The sequence below is a fragment of the Mustela nigripes genome, chromosome 9 (assembly GCF_022355385.1).
Source record: "Mustela nigripes isolate SB6536 chromosome 9, MUSNIG.SB6536, whole genome shotgun sequence".
In the NCBI taxonomy this organism is placed as follows: Eukaryota; Metazoa; Chordata; class Mammalia; order Carnivora; family Mustelidae; genus Mustela; species Mustela nigripes.
The window spans coordinates 81,454,112-81,470,670 of record NC_081565.1 but is presented as its reverse complement, the minus strand read 5'-3'; the positions used below and the strand labels follow the sequence as shown (position 1 = coordinate 81,470,670).

The 16,559-nt window shown below is 49.3% G+C and overlaps 1 protein-coding gene across 4 annotated transcripts in view; it reads left to right on the top strand.

Annotated features, from left to right (window-relative positions):
* PIP5K1B (phosphatidylinositol-4-phosphate 5-kinase type 1 beta) overlaps positions 1-16,559 on the top strand; it is a 290,745-nt gene that overhangs the window by 89,150 nt on the left and 185,036 nt on the right. The window contains exon 1 of one of the 4 annotated variants that reach the window (XM_059411912.1): positions 9,656-9,749. The exons of the other annotated variants lie outside the window; for them this stretch is intronic. The gene's annotated coding sequence lies outside the window, so the exon portion shown is untranslated. Of the gene's footprint in view, positions 1-9,655; positions 9,750-16,559 lie in introns of those variants that run through there. 4 annotated transcript variants of the gene reach the window in all.

The following is a 16,559-nucleotide window of genomic DNA, read 5'->3' as shown; positions in this document are numbered from 1 at the left end:
ACTGCCTATAGCCCTTCCTTTGTGGTTGGCGGTGTGTGTTTGGGGGCGGGGAAAGTTGGGGGTGTCGTAACCCTAATGGTTAAAAAGCCCAGCCTCCCGCAGACTGGTAGAACTGCATTCCAGATCTAGCCTTTCCACTTCCCAGCTTTGTGATTTTAGGCCAATGAGTTAATCTTGGCGTGTCTTGGTCTTTTCACCTGTTAAATGGGCATAGCTCCTACCTGGAAAGGAGTAAGGATTAGAGGGCACAAGGCGCGTCAGTGTATTTGCCAGGAAACTGGTAACTCGAGTCATTGGAAATCTGAAGAATGTATGTGATCTATGAAATTATCACCTGTCTTTATGGCACATTTCCGGGATGAGAGGGACACAGGCTTAGGTAGCCTTCCTAATAACAATTCTTAGCTATCGAAAACTCAGTGTTTATTACTGATGATAGCTGGCGTTTGGGAAACGGAGCAGGGGTGCTCATGGAAGTTGATTCACATGTCATCATGTATTTCGTTGTTGCACATCAGTGAGTGCTTTAGGCTTTAGAAAACCTTTTAGACTGAAACTCTTACAACGCACTAAGGAAGTGATGTTACAGATTTCATGGTGTATGAAGTCAGTAGGTTTTCCTTTTAGTTTTCCTCATGAGGCTCATGAAAATTGCGGAGTTTCTCCCTCTTTTTGACGTTTCACAGCCCAGAATACAGAAATCTGCTTTAACGTTCACACAGCCTACAAAATCCATATAATTAGGAGAGGAGCTTAGAGGACTTTTAAGTAAGCTTTCTGAAGCCATGTATTTTAATAATATGAAGAAAGATGAAAGGGGGTCGCCAAATAGACACATGATGCACACACACTTTGTAGTGATAAAGCAAGATAGGTTCATTTTAGAAACTTTAGAAAACCCCAACAAGCAAAAAAAAAAAAAAAAAAAAAAAAAAAACAAAACACTGAGGTGCAATGGCTTATACTCCCATATATTGTTCCAGGCTTTTTCTGTGATTGAATACGCATATATAATTTTCACCTGAAAATACTCTGTAGTCTGTTCTGTCACTGCTGTTTCTCGTGTAATATACAGTGAATGTTTTAAATATACTTCTGCATCATTTTACCCTCTGTGGCTGGACCATGCTCTAGTTAACCAACTATTTTTGGCTCTTTAGAATGTTTCCAGATTTTTCTCAATTACGGTATATTGATGTACATCTGAACAGCTTTTGAAATTTAAAGACCTCGGCGTTTGCTTGGACTTGCCAGTATAAAAGAGCCGACATGTTCATTTCCATGAAACTTTGTTCACTTTTAAAACATTCTTTTCCAAGTCGGTTTCAAGTGTTTTAGTTCATGGTCACCTTTGGAGTGCCTGTGGTGTGACTGGGGAAAAAAGACATGTAGTTCTCTGAAAATAATGTATATTTCAGAGTTTTGTTTTCTGTGAATCTGCAACAGCCTTTTCCTCATTGGATCCAAACTAGAGAGTCATGACAGTGCCATCAAAATGTTGCTGTGAGGTTTTTATCTCCTAAACTAGAGGGATCTGCAACCCAGTAGATGGGTTGTTACTCCGTCATTTCGATGGAAGAAAGGCTGAAATGGAAGGGACAGAGGGCGGATGAAGAAGGAGACCAGAGTTAGATAAGGATCTGCCCCCATAGACCCAAGGTCCCCACTGTTTCCACCTTTCAAAGCTCGGGCAACTTGAGATCCCAGTCTTCTGAGTTACTCACGATAGCACATCGTACCTCCAGCTCCCCCACTGAAACGTCTCCAAAATCTTGACTTTACAACTAGCAGAGTTCTGTTTCATGCACCTGGAGATAACAAAAATCCTTTATGATGTCATGTTTGTCAGTATTAGGGTTATAAAATAGGTTCGCCAAACTTGTAAGTCTTAGGAAAGGACTTATAGAGATGACTTGGGCGTTCATTTTGCAATGAATGTCTCACGATTACCTACAGTGTAGTTGATGCTGCGCTGGGGGCTGGTGTTACAGAGAGAGGTGAGTCCTTATGCTGCTTTTGGTAGGATCTGCACGGGAACAAATAAAAACCCGATGGTGCTTTGTAGTGCTTTGTTACCATGTATAATAGACATATTTCCAGGGTGGTACAGGAATCCAGAAGGGAATAACAAAGCTGTTTCTAAAGGAAGCAATTCCTCAGCGGGTGGATAAGTGAACAGGCGTAACAGGAGACAAGGGGAATGTGCAAAGGGTCGTGCAACTGCAGAACACAGTGTAGATTCTAGGAATTTCCAGCAAATAAGAATTGCAATCCTCATTTAAAACAATTCTTGAGTGAAGTTTTTACATTTCCTTTACCAGTTTAATATTTTCTTATTTTTCTGTATCTGGTTTTTTTTTTTTTTTAAAACCCTGGTTGTTAATTTCTCTTTTCTGTTCTGCAAAATTATTAAATCATTTGTTCCTAAAAAAGTTAATGAAATAGACATGGCTTAACCATGTGTTCTTCCATCTCAGTGACATACTTCTTTATCCTGCCTGGGATGGAATAGCTTAGATTTATGGCTGCAGATTCACAAAGAGATAGAAAGATAGACTAGACAAAGAATATGTAGTTTAAATTACTTGCTAAGTTTTTTTGTGCTCCTTGTAATATTCCAAAATATGATCAAGATCACTGTGCACATCTGTTGGTCTCAGTGTTGGAAAAGCCTTTGGGCTGCATATTATGAGATTTGAAACAAAGTGCATTCATAGTGGAAATGAACAAGAGGTTTAGACCAAATAGATATGTTGTAAGAAAGCCATTATGGTCTTATTTAAATATTTTCCACATTAAAGCAGGCTTGGAGGACTGCTGTCTTACTGCCATAATTTTTTTAACGAATGAGTTTACATCCATGATAAATTTTGTTTAATTCTCCTTAGAGTTCCCCATAAAGGATCTTTTGGAGTCCAGATTTGAATTAAACTTCCTCCAAGTGTAGTGAGTCCTTTATTAATTTTGAGCTTGTTTTATAAACAGGTTTTTTTTTTTTTTTTAAGTTCAAGAAGCCTAAGTAACAAAAGTCTGGAGAGTGGTTAAGTGTGTTGAATTTCTAATATGGTTGTAATATTGTTCACTGGGTGAGTATCTCTTGCACGCCTGCTAAGAGCCAGACCTTGAACTTTCATTAATAGTTTTATCTCTAGGTTCTAATAGATACAGCAACTCCCTGGCTTCACTGAGTTTATATTATTGGGAGGAAAAATAGACACCCCACCCCCCAGAGAGAGACATATGCAGATAATGAAATCATTTCCAAGTACAATAAAGGTTGGGAAGGAACTGCACTGGTGGCTGAGAATTTCAGTGGCGTAGAGAAGCACCTGCTTGGGATAGGGGAGGCATTATAAGGCAAGGTAGGCAGCAACTCTTACAAGGTCTTACAGGCCAAGGCGAGGAGTTTGAATTTTCTTCCAAATGCAGTGAGAAAAGCATTAGAGGATTTTATACAAGAGACTGATCTGAATGGATTTTCTTGTATGATCCTTCTTGCCTTGCAGAGAAGGCAGGCAGGGAGACCAGAAGGAGGCTGTTGTATGAGTCTGGTGAAAGTGCTGGTATCGGGGCTGATGGACAGCACTGGGGATGGAGAGAAGAGGTGGTTCTTCTTTTTCTTTAAATATTTTATTTATGTATTTTACACAGAGAGAAAGATCACAAGCAGGCAGAGAAAGAGGGGAAGCAGGCTTCCCTCAGAGCAGGGAGCCTGATGCAGGACTCGATCCCAGAACACTGAGATCATGACCTGAGCCGAAGGCAGATGCTTAACCCACTGAGCCACCCAGGTGCCCAGGAGAGGTGGTTCTGAGAAACCAGCAGGACTTGGAGGTGGGCAGGGGGCAGGGAAGCAAGAGATAAATCCAGGGTGACTCGTGTGAAAAAGGGGCGTTGAACGAGATGGGGATGTCAGAAGGGGCACGAGTGGAGTGTTTCAGTTCTGTTCCGAGCAAGTTACGTCTAACATGCTTTTAGGAAACCCAAAGGGAGCTGTCTGTTGGATATGTCCATCCAAAGCTAAGGAAGGGTCTGGGCTCTAGCTAAAATTATATTGGAGATGACCACACTGCCCATCAGTAGGTTGGCTTTAGTACATTTTAAAGAAGCATTTGGAGTATGACTGATACTACTGAAACTCTGTCTGTAGCACACATTCCCTGGTCATCCCCTGTGTATCCCCTGTTCATCCTCTGTTCCTTGATGACTCCGTGTAGGGCACACGCCGGTTGTGAAAATGAATAAAGTCTAACCTTGGTGACTCTTCTATTATTCCTAATGCCTTTGCTGGGCACACAGGTCTTCCCTGCAGAACTTTCCAGATTCATGCTGGTATCCATAGATACGGCACCCTGACACGTAACTCGTCATTTCCGGGAAGCGCCATCTTGTGCCGCCCCCATGCCTTTGCAGATCCTGCTCCTTTGTCTTGGAACACATGCCAACTCTTTCACACCTTGCCGTCCACACACCATCTTTACAGAACAACTCTGTACTGTAGGTCCCCAGGCTCTGTGCCCCTTCCGTACACTCCTCTGAGCCCCGGTACCTATGCTGCATGAGCACAGATGACACTGTTTTGTGACATTCCCAGCGGAACCTGGGTCTCATTGGTAGTACTGCTCTTTTTTTTTCCCCCCAAAGATTTTGTTTATTTATTTGACAGACAGAGATCACAAGTAGGCAGAGAGAGAGAGAGAGAGAGAGAGAGAGAAAGAGAAGCAGCCTCCCCGCCAAGCAGAGAGCCCGATGCAGGGCTCGATCCCAGGTCCCTGGGACCATGACCTGAGCCGAAGCAGAGGCTTTAACCCACTGAGCCATCCAGTGCCCTGGTAGTACTGCTCTTGAACCCGACAAGGGCAATCTTCGCTGGGACACCCAACCTAGGTCTCGTACTTGGCTTCTCTCCAGCCCTTAACTGGCTGTGCCCCTTCTTCACAGGACAGCAAGTCAGGCAAGCTCAGGGGATGTGCCCAGGAGCAGCGCATGTGCTCCTTTCTCTACCATGCTCCAGGGATCGAGGACCCCACATTCTAGAATTCTCTGCGCTGGTGAGGCCGAGCCTGCTGTGAGGACCTCTTTCCCAGGTCCCTGCTGCTGTGAGGGAGCCCCGCCCCAGTCTCCACCCTGGGGTCTGAAGGGTGCGGAGCACCGTACACAGTGTTTTCCACCCGTGAGCTCTCAGGCCCTGAGAGGCGTGGGGCGGGACTGCCGTGGAGAAGAGAAGGTGGCCGGCCAGGGGTCTGGTGAGCCCTTTCTGGCCCAGAACGACGAGGAGCCTGAGAGTTCTAAATCCAAAGCCCTGACTTTCCATGTCAGGTTCTGGGAGGGCTTGAAAACAGTGGTGCTGGTTGGGGCGGAAGTACCTGTGGGCAGCCGGTGCCCAGTTGAGGCTGGTGAGTGAGGAGGACCCTCCCGGCATACTGGGTGTGGGCCCAGACCCTGAGCGTGTCAGGTTGGTCTGTCCTTAGGCTGCCTGTGTTTGACACTGAGCCCAGCCCCTCCCCCAGACCCTGGCACACGGGTCTGGCACATGCATCTGTGTGTTTCTGAAGGAGTGATCTAGTCCTCTGTGCCTTCTGTGGCCTCATGAGGAATCAGGGTAGCCTGAGCCTCCTGGAACCCACTGGGCACCACAGGTTCTGTGTACTGGTCGAACTGGCCTTCAAGACCCCTCCGGCTCAGCTGTCTGTGGGTGCAGCCCGTATCAAGAAGGGGATTCTGCACACACTACGTGGGGTTCTACACACACTCAGAGTGAACAAAAGCTGCTGTGCAGCCCATACCAGCTGGTGAAAGAGGTCTTTTTTTTTCTTTGCAGGGCTGAGTCTGCCCAGAGGAGATGTTCCCATTTTTGACAGAGAGGTGGGCTTTTGCTAGGTCAGAAGGGGTGCTTTTTTGTCATTTCCACAAAGGGCCTGTCCTAAGCTTCCCAGGGTCATGGCAGGGTAAAAAATGTGGCTCCTTCGGGCCCCAGCTTTTCATGACTTAAGTTCTCAAGATCCTGAAGCTGTAAGTGTTCCATGTCACAGAGTGTTTGAGTGATTGTCTCTGTGCCTGTGGCTCCTCTCCCCTCCCCCCACCCAGCCCCATACAGGAAACTGTGATCCAAGTCACAGGTGCTCGTGCCTGTCCCCAGCACTCGCAGGCCTGTCTCCATGCTGCTCCCACAGATAGAGGGGTCCCTGGGTAGGCTCAGCCATCCTTTTCTCCAGCTCCCTCTGCCTGCCTTCCAATAGGATGAATTAACATCGTGTTTGGGAGTGGGAAGGTGGGGTGGGGGGCAGAGTGCTTTCTGTGAGCCAAGTCATGACCCTGTCTGTGTGTTTTGATGACTCCCCCACCACCGCCACGTAGAGCTCTCCAAAGGGAAACAGCAGGCCCAGGCAGGAGGGAGCCCGGGATTCCAAAGATGCTTGGCTGTATTAACACTAGGGAACGGGCACATAGTTTTCCTGCGGGGTTGCTACTAATCACAACATAGCCCCATCCTTCCTGGATTTCTTTGGGTTGGGCTGGACATCGGGTTGAGCCTGTTCCTTGATCCTGAAAAAAGAGGGTATGTTTCGTTTTGAGACACCAGCACAGCGGTGAGCTCTGAGACATCCTGCCACGTGTGTGAGATTTGAGATCTCCTCAAACTGAATATTTGGAATCCGCACCCCGCCCCCCCCCCCGCCCCGCCGCTACTTTCAAAATCATAGGAATTGAAATAGTTTAGTAATAAGATTGAGAGTCGCTCCTGTGAACTGAATGCCCCACCTGACAAGAAGTCTTTGCCAGAGTGGACAGAGGAACCAAAATCTTGAATGATGTCTTCCCTTAAATTACGGTTGCTTGGTACACCGCGGTCCCAGAGACGTACCCAGGTGAGGTTTGCAGACAAAGGGCACCTGCCGCCAGGAGATGCCCTGTCTCCGCTTGAAGTCTCCCCTGTTCAGAGCAGTTGCGACACCGGGGGGCGGGGGTGGTCTTCGTGTTTTGTCCTGTGACTGCTGCTGTATTGAATTCCGATGGGATGAATGATGTCTGCCCCACCACAGTGAAACGGGTGTTCCAGCCCCCTTCCGCCTCGCATGCATTTCTAGAAGCAGCAAGGTGGTGGAGAGCAAAGTCCGCCTGTGGGCATCCCAAAAAACAGCTTAGAGGAGGAGCTCCGAAGGGTGAACCCTGGGCCTCTCTGGGTGGGGGAGGCTGCTGGCCGCTTTTACGTTCTTTGTGTTTCTGTGTTTCATGGACCTCAGACAGCAAGAAAAGGGAGGAAGGAAAGAAGGAATAAGGAAAGATACCTCTGGGAGGTTTCTGGGATGCGAAATTGATCCCTGTCCTTGTTTTTTATCATCTCATGTCATCATTCTAAAAAAACTCAACATTGATTTAACATCCCAGTGGCCAAAGGGGAGGAAGAAGACATTTATGAAGCATCGACGTCATGGGTAAGGACGGATAATAAAACACCATGTCAGCCCTCCGGCTGCTTCTCTATGAAGCATAGTGGACAGACTCACGGACACATTCATCCAACTTCCAGGTTCGAGGTCTGTGTACGTGCCGCGCACCGTGCTGGGTTTTGTGATCTGCACGTAAAGACGAGGAGGTTGTTCCCCGGCAAAGCGTTGACCTTGTAGCGGAAGGAAAAGAAAATGAAGCTGATGATGGCAGTTTGGTCAGCAAGTGTCCCCATAGGGGCAGGCTCAGGTCGCCCTTGGGGCTCAGAGGAGAAGCAGTGAACTCTGATTTGGGAGGGCTAGGCGGGCTTGTGGAGGGAAGTGGAACCCGGGTTATATCTCGAGGCCAACGAGTGCCTGGCGGGTCAGGCACCACCGTCAATGCCACAGCAGGTGGCGGGCCACCAGAAGTCATCCCACGTGGCTGCAGCCCTTGTGGGGCGGCAGTGGGGAGGAAGGTGTTAGAGACCCAGTCAGGAGAGGTCCCAGGCCATCCTGAAGACTTTTGAGTTCTGCCCTGAAGCAGCAGGAAATCCACCGCTGCATTTTATTTTATTTTATAGATTTTATTTATTTATTTGACAGAGATCACGAGTAGGCAGAGAGGCAGGCAGAGAGAGAGGAGGAAGCAGGCTCCCTGCTGAGCAGAGAGCCCGATGCGGGACTCGACCCCAGGACCTTGGGATCATGACCTGAGCCAAAGGCAGAGGCTGTACCCCACTGAGCCACCCAGCGCCCCCACTGCTGCATTTTAAAGAGGGAGAGTGGCTTAGGCAGGTTTGCATCACAGAAAGGTTCCTGTAGCCCCAGCAAGGCCACTCACGAGGCTGAGGCCATGATCTGTGCAAGAAACCGTGATGTCCCAGTGAAGATGGTAGCAGGGAAGATGCCAGGAAAGGGTCCGAACCGAAGACGACCATTGAGGCGATTGGAGAGCTTGACGGATGGACTGGGGGGGGTATTGAGGAGGAGTGAGGAAGGCCCCTGGATTTGGGGCTTGGACCACCAGGTGGAAGACGGGAGCCTTCTCTGAAGGCGGTGGAATAGGAGGCCTGGAAGTTGGAGCTTATAGCATTGATAGAGCCTGTAAGATGCTGCAGGGACCCCGAAAGCCACCGAACACAAAGACCGATCTAGAGCTCCAGAAGGAGAGCTGAGACCCAGCACTGTTTGGAAGTCATCACAGGTGGGTTGCATTTGAAGCCGCTGGGCATGGAAGAAATGATTCAGAAGGCATGAGAAGAAGAAATTCAAAACACCACATGGAACATCAGTCATTAGGAGGGAGCCTGCCAAAGAGAGACGCAATCGGATGGGTAGGGGAACCTGGAAAAAAGAACCTGCTCATGCTCTCCCCCAGGTCTGCTGTCATGGACAAAAGGTCATAGAGCAAATGACAGGTGGCACAAAGGCCCACGCAGACTGTGTTTGCCTCTTTAACAGGTGTCCCAGGACATCACCGTCCACCAACCTCTCGTTTCCAGAATATCTGGGAATACAGGTTTCTCTTGTTTCTCGAACTGGGCACATTGCCTCCCCAAACAGGATCCAGGTTGTGTGAGTAAGGAACATCAGGAAAGGGGATTTGGGGCAAGCCCATGGTCGTGTTGGCCATGCCGGGGAGCCGAGGGAAGACGGTCCCTCAGTGAAGAAGGACTGGTCGTCTGTCACTTGCCCAGACACGTCCGAGCCCACGGTGTAGCTCAAGGGCTTTTCCCAGGTCAGCGCTTTGGGGAAGTACAGAAAGATCATGAAAGAAACCACAAGGGCTAAACCACGTGTGGCGTGGACGTGGGCAGGAGCGGGGATTGCTGTGCTTCTCGAAGTGACGGCGGGGAGCGTGCCCATGTCTCTGGAGGGTTTGACCTTGAGTGTAAGGGAAGTGAGACAAGGTTGCCCCCCGAGGGAGCCGCAGGGGCAGGACATGGAGGGTCTCAGGAGAGAACAGACCTGCTCTTGTTCCCAAGGTGAAGAGCCAGAGAGAGAGAGAGAGACAATCCAGGTAAAAGGCTCACTGGGGATGACGGGGGAGGTGCTCCAGGCAGGGGTGTGCTGGAAGGAATACAGACACCTTAGCTGTGCTCGGGACAGAAGGCTGGGAGTCGGTGTCGCAGATGGGGATGGCAGCCAGCGAAGGGACCATTCATCCCTCTGGGAGGCAGGAGATGAGCTGCAGAGATGACGGGGAGGGGCGGAAGGAGATAAATGAAGTCTTAAAATAGGTGGTATGTAGTCCCAGAGTGGTTAAGAGCCATGCGCGCTCCCATCCTGGCTCTGCACTCGCTTACTGCGTGAGCTTGGGTAAGTTACGTAACGTCTCTGTGCCTTGGTTTTCTCCTCTGTAAAAAAACGGGGAAACCTATGAGGTGTTGGGAGAATCGCATGTGTTAATTCATGCAGTCCTTACAGGTGTGCCTGGCACAGGAGGTGCTCCACGGGTGAGGAGGGCGCTGCCCGGGAGGCACTGTGTGCTTCTAGAATGGAAGGAATCAGGAAGTCCTCAGAGACGGGAGACCCTTGACTGATACCCGGGTTCACGGAGAGGCCCTTTCAGGGCGAGCAAACCCTGTGGGCTCTGCAGGGGTGCGGTCTGCGGTCTCTTGAGACTTGAGAGTGCCACGTGAGGTGCAGGGAGCCGTGCACACGTACGTGTGTGTGTGTGTGTGTGTGTCTAGGCTCTCTCCGCCCCAAGGGAGGGAGACAGGCAGGCAGAACAGCGGCCTGAGCTGGGTGGGTGCCCAGACTCTGCAGGACCCTGAGTGGCCTGGGTCACCTCCGCGGCCACAGGAAGTTCGGAAGCAGAGCAGTGACGGGATCTCCTCCGTCTGCAGTGCCCGTCCCAGTGAGGGCAGCTGATGGCGATGACGGTGACCTTATACCTCTGGAGTATTATGCTCTGGGCCGGGGTCCCTGAAAGGGCTTTACAGATTGGTCCGTCCTCACCCCTGCCCGGGCAGAAAAGGCCCTATTGTTTCCCCATCGCTCAGATGAGGGAACTGAGGCCCACAGATGAAGTGACTCAGGGAGACCGCACAGCTGGTGAAGCCGGACAGTGTGACTCAGAGCCCGTTCCCGTGACCACCACGCTGTCACCATCTGTCCCAACAGCATGTGGCTCAGAGGAGAGGGTGACAGGTGGAGGGTGGGCCCATGACCTCAGCTAAGCCTGTGACAGACTACCAAGGGTACTTTTCTTTTCTTTCTTTCTCTCTCTTTTTTTTTTTTTGTTTCTGTCTTCTTCAGATTAGAAGTGAATAGTGGACGCATTAGGTAGATGGCTGGGGCCTTCCAGAACCCAGTGGCTAACTGGGGATTACGACAGGATTCACAGGGCGGGACGACCATCAGGCACTTGGACTCTGTCTGTCTGTCTCCCTGGAAACGCAGGGCCTTGTCTGTGTGTCTTTCTGCAGTCTGGTGAAATTGCGTGTTCTGAATTCCACTCATCCGTGACTTGGGCTGGCACCGTCCTAGGCCTGACCTGATGAGGCCAAGGCCAACACCGGCTTGATTGTGCAGCTGGGGTGGGGGTGGCGAGGGACACACCAGGGAGGAGCAGAGGGGCTGCTGCTCTTAGAAGTCGCACTAGTGGCGTGACCTTCCCTAGGAAGTGAAGCTTGAAACCTCAGTCGTGTCGGACGGCCCCCTGCCCTGCTCCCCCCCCGACCCAGCCGGTAGCCGGGTTCTGGCGACGTTTTCCACGCCAGCACCACACGGGGCACCTTCTGCTCAGTCTCTGGCTCCACTGGAATATTCTAGATCCCCATCACCGGGACCCCTGCAGCAGTGGCTGGATGCATGCCTTCAGTCTGGCCCTCCCTCCCCGCTGCTCTTGTCTCCTCTTCATAACACTCTTAAAAAGTCTTCATGGCCCCTTACTCAGAAGCCTTCAGCAGATACCCCCCAATTTGTGATAGTCATGGTTGGCTCCCAGGGCAGTTCAGCCCGGGGCTGCTTGCTGTCTCCACCTTGATTCCCCTCTGTTCGGTCAGTCTTCCTCCATCACCAGCAGTCCCCTTCCACACCCCTGCCTCGACCCCTTACCTGGACCTCTGTCCCCTCCCTGTCCTCTGAACACTGCCTATTACCCTCGATTCTCCGGCTAAGCGGTTGGTCCATTGAAAGCAGCTCTCAGCCCATTGTGTCTTCAGCACAACTGGGCACATAGCAAACACTTGGGAAATTTAATATCTACTGATTAATAGCCGATTTATGACCTCTTGGCCTTGGGGTTTTTTTCCCCTTTTTAATTCTTCATTGCATTTTTTAGAACATTCCAGATGAGCCCTCTGACTGTGATAATTGAATACTTGTTAGAAGCAAAGCCAAGGAAAAGGAATTAACTCCTAATCCTGTTAAAGACTTTCTCATTATGCTGTGGGCTTGTGTTTTGGCTTCTCTCTTAAGCGCCTTGACAACGGGGACCATCATATTCATTATGTGTTCCCCCAATGTGCCTTATGGACAGGATTTCCAGAACCGGTGTCAGAGTAGATGAGTATCGTTCCGGACAAGGAGCACGTCAGACGTTGGTCATCTCATTACTCATGTTTTCCCTGTCTCTCTCCATTTCTATCTGTGCCTCGTCGGAAGCTGCCCATATTACTTACTGCTGGTTGAGTTCATTAAGCCTGGAACTGCAGAATATTTTGGGACAGAATTTTTCTTCTACTGGGCGTCTTTCTGCCCTTACCATCTTTCCTGTGCTCAGCCACAGTCCCCCCTACGTACTTTTAGGTTATTTCAGCTTTCAGACTCTGCCCCCCAACACACAGAGCACTCAGCCCATACTCCCCCCACTGACCCCCCACTCCCCCCTGCTACACCCCCCACCCCCACACCCGCCCCCACTCCACGAGCACCTGGTTCAGAGGAAGTTCTCTGGGGGTAAGCCACCAGCTGTCCTTTGCACTTGGGGCACTCAGGAGATCTGTTACTTAGGCTTTCTCAGTAGATGAAATGGATCCAGAAACACTTTGCAAACTGCTACAGGAGCAAAATCAAATAGTTTTCCATTCTTTCCTTCTGAAGCCAAACATTTTCTACCCCTCTTAGCTGGCTTTACGTTTGCATATGGTTTACACAGTTGTTACAATTGTAACAATTGAATTATTATTGTAACAATTGAATTATTCCTGGCATGTGGTCTTTGGGGGGGGGTGGTGAATAGTTGCGAAATAAAATGTGGACAGAAATCATGATCTGGTGGTAAATTAAAAAAAAAGAAAAGAAAATTTACAAAGTGGTAAGAATACAGTATTGTGCAGTCGGCCTTGTACCAAATGTCCAGCCAAAAAAGTGGGGAAGAAGAAAGTTAAGCATTAGAGCGAGGCAAAAAGTCCAGCTGTGTGATCTCTTTAGTGATTGTCCCAGATGTCCCTGGGACAAGGCCAGAAAGCAACAGCGTCGGTCGGTCTTCACAGGTTCTTTCCCCATGTGCCAAACAGAAGCCCAGATGTTGTGATTCCTGACTCTCCCAACACAACCACCAAACACACCCACATGTCCCATGTCCTCAGGTATCGAACTCAAAGACAGGGGCAGGAGGGGGCTGTGCAGTACTGGAGTTTTCCTGAAATTCTGTGAATTGCGCTGGTCTGGGAACCACACGCCCCTCAAGGTGGCTTTCATGGGCTGCTTTCTTCTGTATCTGGGGTACCGGGAAGATGGTTTGGAAAGGCCTATGCATCCTTGTAGCACAACCTTTGTTGGAAACAAATTATGAGGGGTTCATTTTATGCTGAGCCTTCTGTCTTCTCTGTTCCTTCATTTTGTGAGATCTGTTCTCAATCCGAGATTGGGCGAATGTGTTTCCTGAGAGACTCCACGAGCCCCACAGTGTGTCTTGGTTGGCCTCCATTTTGATTCCTAGTGAGCCGGCGCCATCACTGGGAATAGGTTTCGGCTGTGGCTTGGTCATAGAAGCGTTAGACACACGAAACAAAACCTCGCTTAAATGATGTTCATCAAAAAGCATGGGGGGACTTCATGGTGAGTCCGGGAGCACCACGGTTCTGTTCGTCCAGCATTAGGCCCCACAGCTGTGCAACTCCCTGTGTCCAAACACAAGGGTGTGTGGGTGATCTCCCTGCCTTGCACACCCGTCTCACAGGCAGCCTGGCTGCATTTCTTCAACAGCTTCTGCAAATATTCTATAAAGAAATACATCTGGCCCTGGGATTTCCTAATATAACAAGTCCTTTCTGGTCTAAAAAATCTAGGCATTTCTACTGGGGAAACTGCATCAGGGATTTTCAGTTTGGCGCATTTTTGTTGCTTGTGGTTAGGCCTTGGAGAATTTTCCGTCCCATTCTGATTTGTGCTGCTTGGTTGTTACTCTTGTTACTCATTGCCAAAGCCACATTCCAGAATAGGAGACCACTTAGTGCCCCGGAAGGATGACAATATTCTTAACTCCCCAACAGATCTATTTACAAGGCTGACATTTTCCTAAGAATGGCTTTTGAGGGTTTCATGAGTATATATACATTTGCACCGGTGTGTTTTTTATTCAGGCGAAGGATTGATCAGGGACTTATAAGCATTAGGTAGAATGAGCGATCTGGAAATCTGTTCGTAAACCTTGAAGTAATATCCTTACCTTTGGGCTGCTTCTGGGTAAATTCCTTTAAAAAAAGATGCAAATTCAGCATCTCATGCACACCCACGAAAGTATGTTCAGTATGCTCCTTCCTGCCGTTGGGTCTCTCTCTAAGCAAGCTCCCGTGCAACCTGGCATTTTTCCTCCCTCTCTGCTTCTCAACCTTGTGTCCCCTGAAAGCTAAGTCCATTTTTCCGTATTCTGCAGAAATGGAGTTTCCCAGGCTCCATAAAGGCTGACTCAGGCAGTTCCTCCTCCAAGAACCCAGAGGAGGACACATACCACGTTGCACTGTAGCTGTCCCTATGTCTGTGTCTCCTACGGATGTGACTTCTTCGAAGGTTATGATCTTTGTCTTCATGGCTCCAAGGCTAAGTTCACTGCCTGACATGTCACGTTCAGTGAATGAACGAACGAATTGAGTGGAATGAATGATAAAAGATTGCATGACTTAATTTGCTGGCAGATAACGGAAGTGAACTCAGAAGAACGTAATTTAAACCCAGAGGATGAACATCAGCGAGCAGGCATGACCAAGGCCCCAAATATTTTTTAATCGCTTTCCCTCTTGGGAAATGTTCTAGGCTGTGATACCGTACGTAGCCTGAATGGCAAGAAAGCATTTGAATGTGGCTATCTTGCGGGAGATTAATTCGCATAAGACAGGTTGAACTCGTAATGAGCAAATAATTAATGAGTCTCCTCATTCCAAGGAGGATCTGAGATGAGGCTCTGTCAAGAAATGGCAGTGGCACCAATTCATGGGTAGTATCTCATGGGGTCGGCAGAATTCATGGCAGAAGAGAAAAGATGGGTGCCCAAGGTCCCCGGGAGTGGACGGCAGACATGGGCATAAACCCTAAACCCTCTTCGGAGGCTGGTTTAGCGCTCTGCCCATTTGTCCTGGTGGCTTTGCTCCATTTGTGTTTAATGAAGTGTCTTTTTTTATGAGAAGACCAGTAAGGACTTGTGGGTAGTGCCCCTCACCTCTTGCTTCTCTCTGTTGGTTGGCTTATTTAGTTGGGTAACTGGGTGATTAGTTGTTTTGCCCCCCCCCCCATTTGGCCCTGCGTAGTGAGTAGACTCGCTCTGTGGCAGATTAAAAATATGGACTTCCGTATTTTTGGCCCTCGCTGGAAAATTGGAGGTTCATAGGGTCACTGCAGACTCCACTATGGGCTCCCAGGTGTCACAGATCTAAAACTTGTAGTAACTGTAGAGTTCTCAAAAGCTCCCCCTACCTAACCTTGTGAACTCAGAAACGCCCTCTAGGTTGAGACTCACTAATGGAGAACAGAGCTTACAGAAAATAATTGTGAAATAAATACCGCTGCATTTGCAAATGGAAAAGTGAAGTGCACGAGTCAGTAGACGGTCCTGTGATTGTCACATAGTGAGGAGAGAGAGCGTGCGGTTGTAGAGAGAACTGACTTGAAGTCACTCAGCTCCAGACCGCGTCTCAGCTCTGCCACCTCTTGACTTGAGAGCCCCATTTTCTGAGGTCACTGTCTCACCCCTACACTTAAGGAGCCACAGTGGATCCCGGCTCCTCTGTAAGCTCTTTGCAGATCCCCAGAGCCGTATAACTGGATCACGGGGCCACCATCCCCCATGGGATGCATTTCCAGGCTCCTTGCATCGGATGGTTTCCAGAGGGCTGGTCATGGGAGCCATAGACAGGGACTGGCAGGTACAGGGGGTAAGGGAGAATGCAAGGTGTCTTCCCCCCTCTCTCTGCCTTGTGGGGTGTCTCCATCAGTGACTCTGTCTTCTGCATGCCTCCAAACATACCTTCCCTTCTGTGGTTCCAGCTTCTGCCAGTCAACCTTCATCACGATGTTCTGGTCCCAACAGAGAACCTCCTGCATTTGAGGTTTGTTAACCCTCCTTTCTGGTGGGATGCCTCTAGCCTTTAAGGCAGTTAACGGCTTCCTGCTGATGTGAGTTTCTGCATTTCATTGCCATGTTTGCTTAGCTTTTCAGCTCACCTGTCACATGTGTAACTAAGTCCATGTATTACCTTCCTTTCTCTCTCTTTTTAGTTTATTTTAGAGTGAGAGAGGCAAAGAGAGTGCCAGCTGGAAGGGTAGAGGGAGAGAGAGAATCTCAAGCAGACTCTGATTATGAGATCATGACCTGAGCCGAAACCAAGAGTCGGATGCTTAACTGACTGAGCCACCCAGCTGTGCCCAAGCTCCTACTCTCTAACATACCCAGAATGGTTTCCATTTTTGCCACTGGACCCTGACAACTCTTATGAAGTCATAGAACATCTTTATTGCCTTCACTAGTCAGGGTGGCTGAGATCAACCCAAGCCTCTGAAGCTGAAAATACTGATTCCCCAGACCCACCCCACGGAGGTAGTGATTTAGTTGTGGTGGTGTGTGGACCAAGAATCTGGATTTCCAGAAAGCTCCCTGGGTGGTTGTGCCACCTAGCACTGGGATAGGGACCAACAGAGCCAGGCAGAGGTGGAGGGGCTGGGAGTGGAGGGTCACTGGGTCACGCC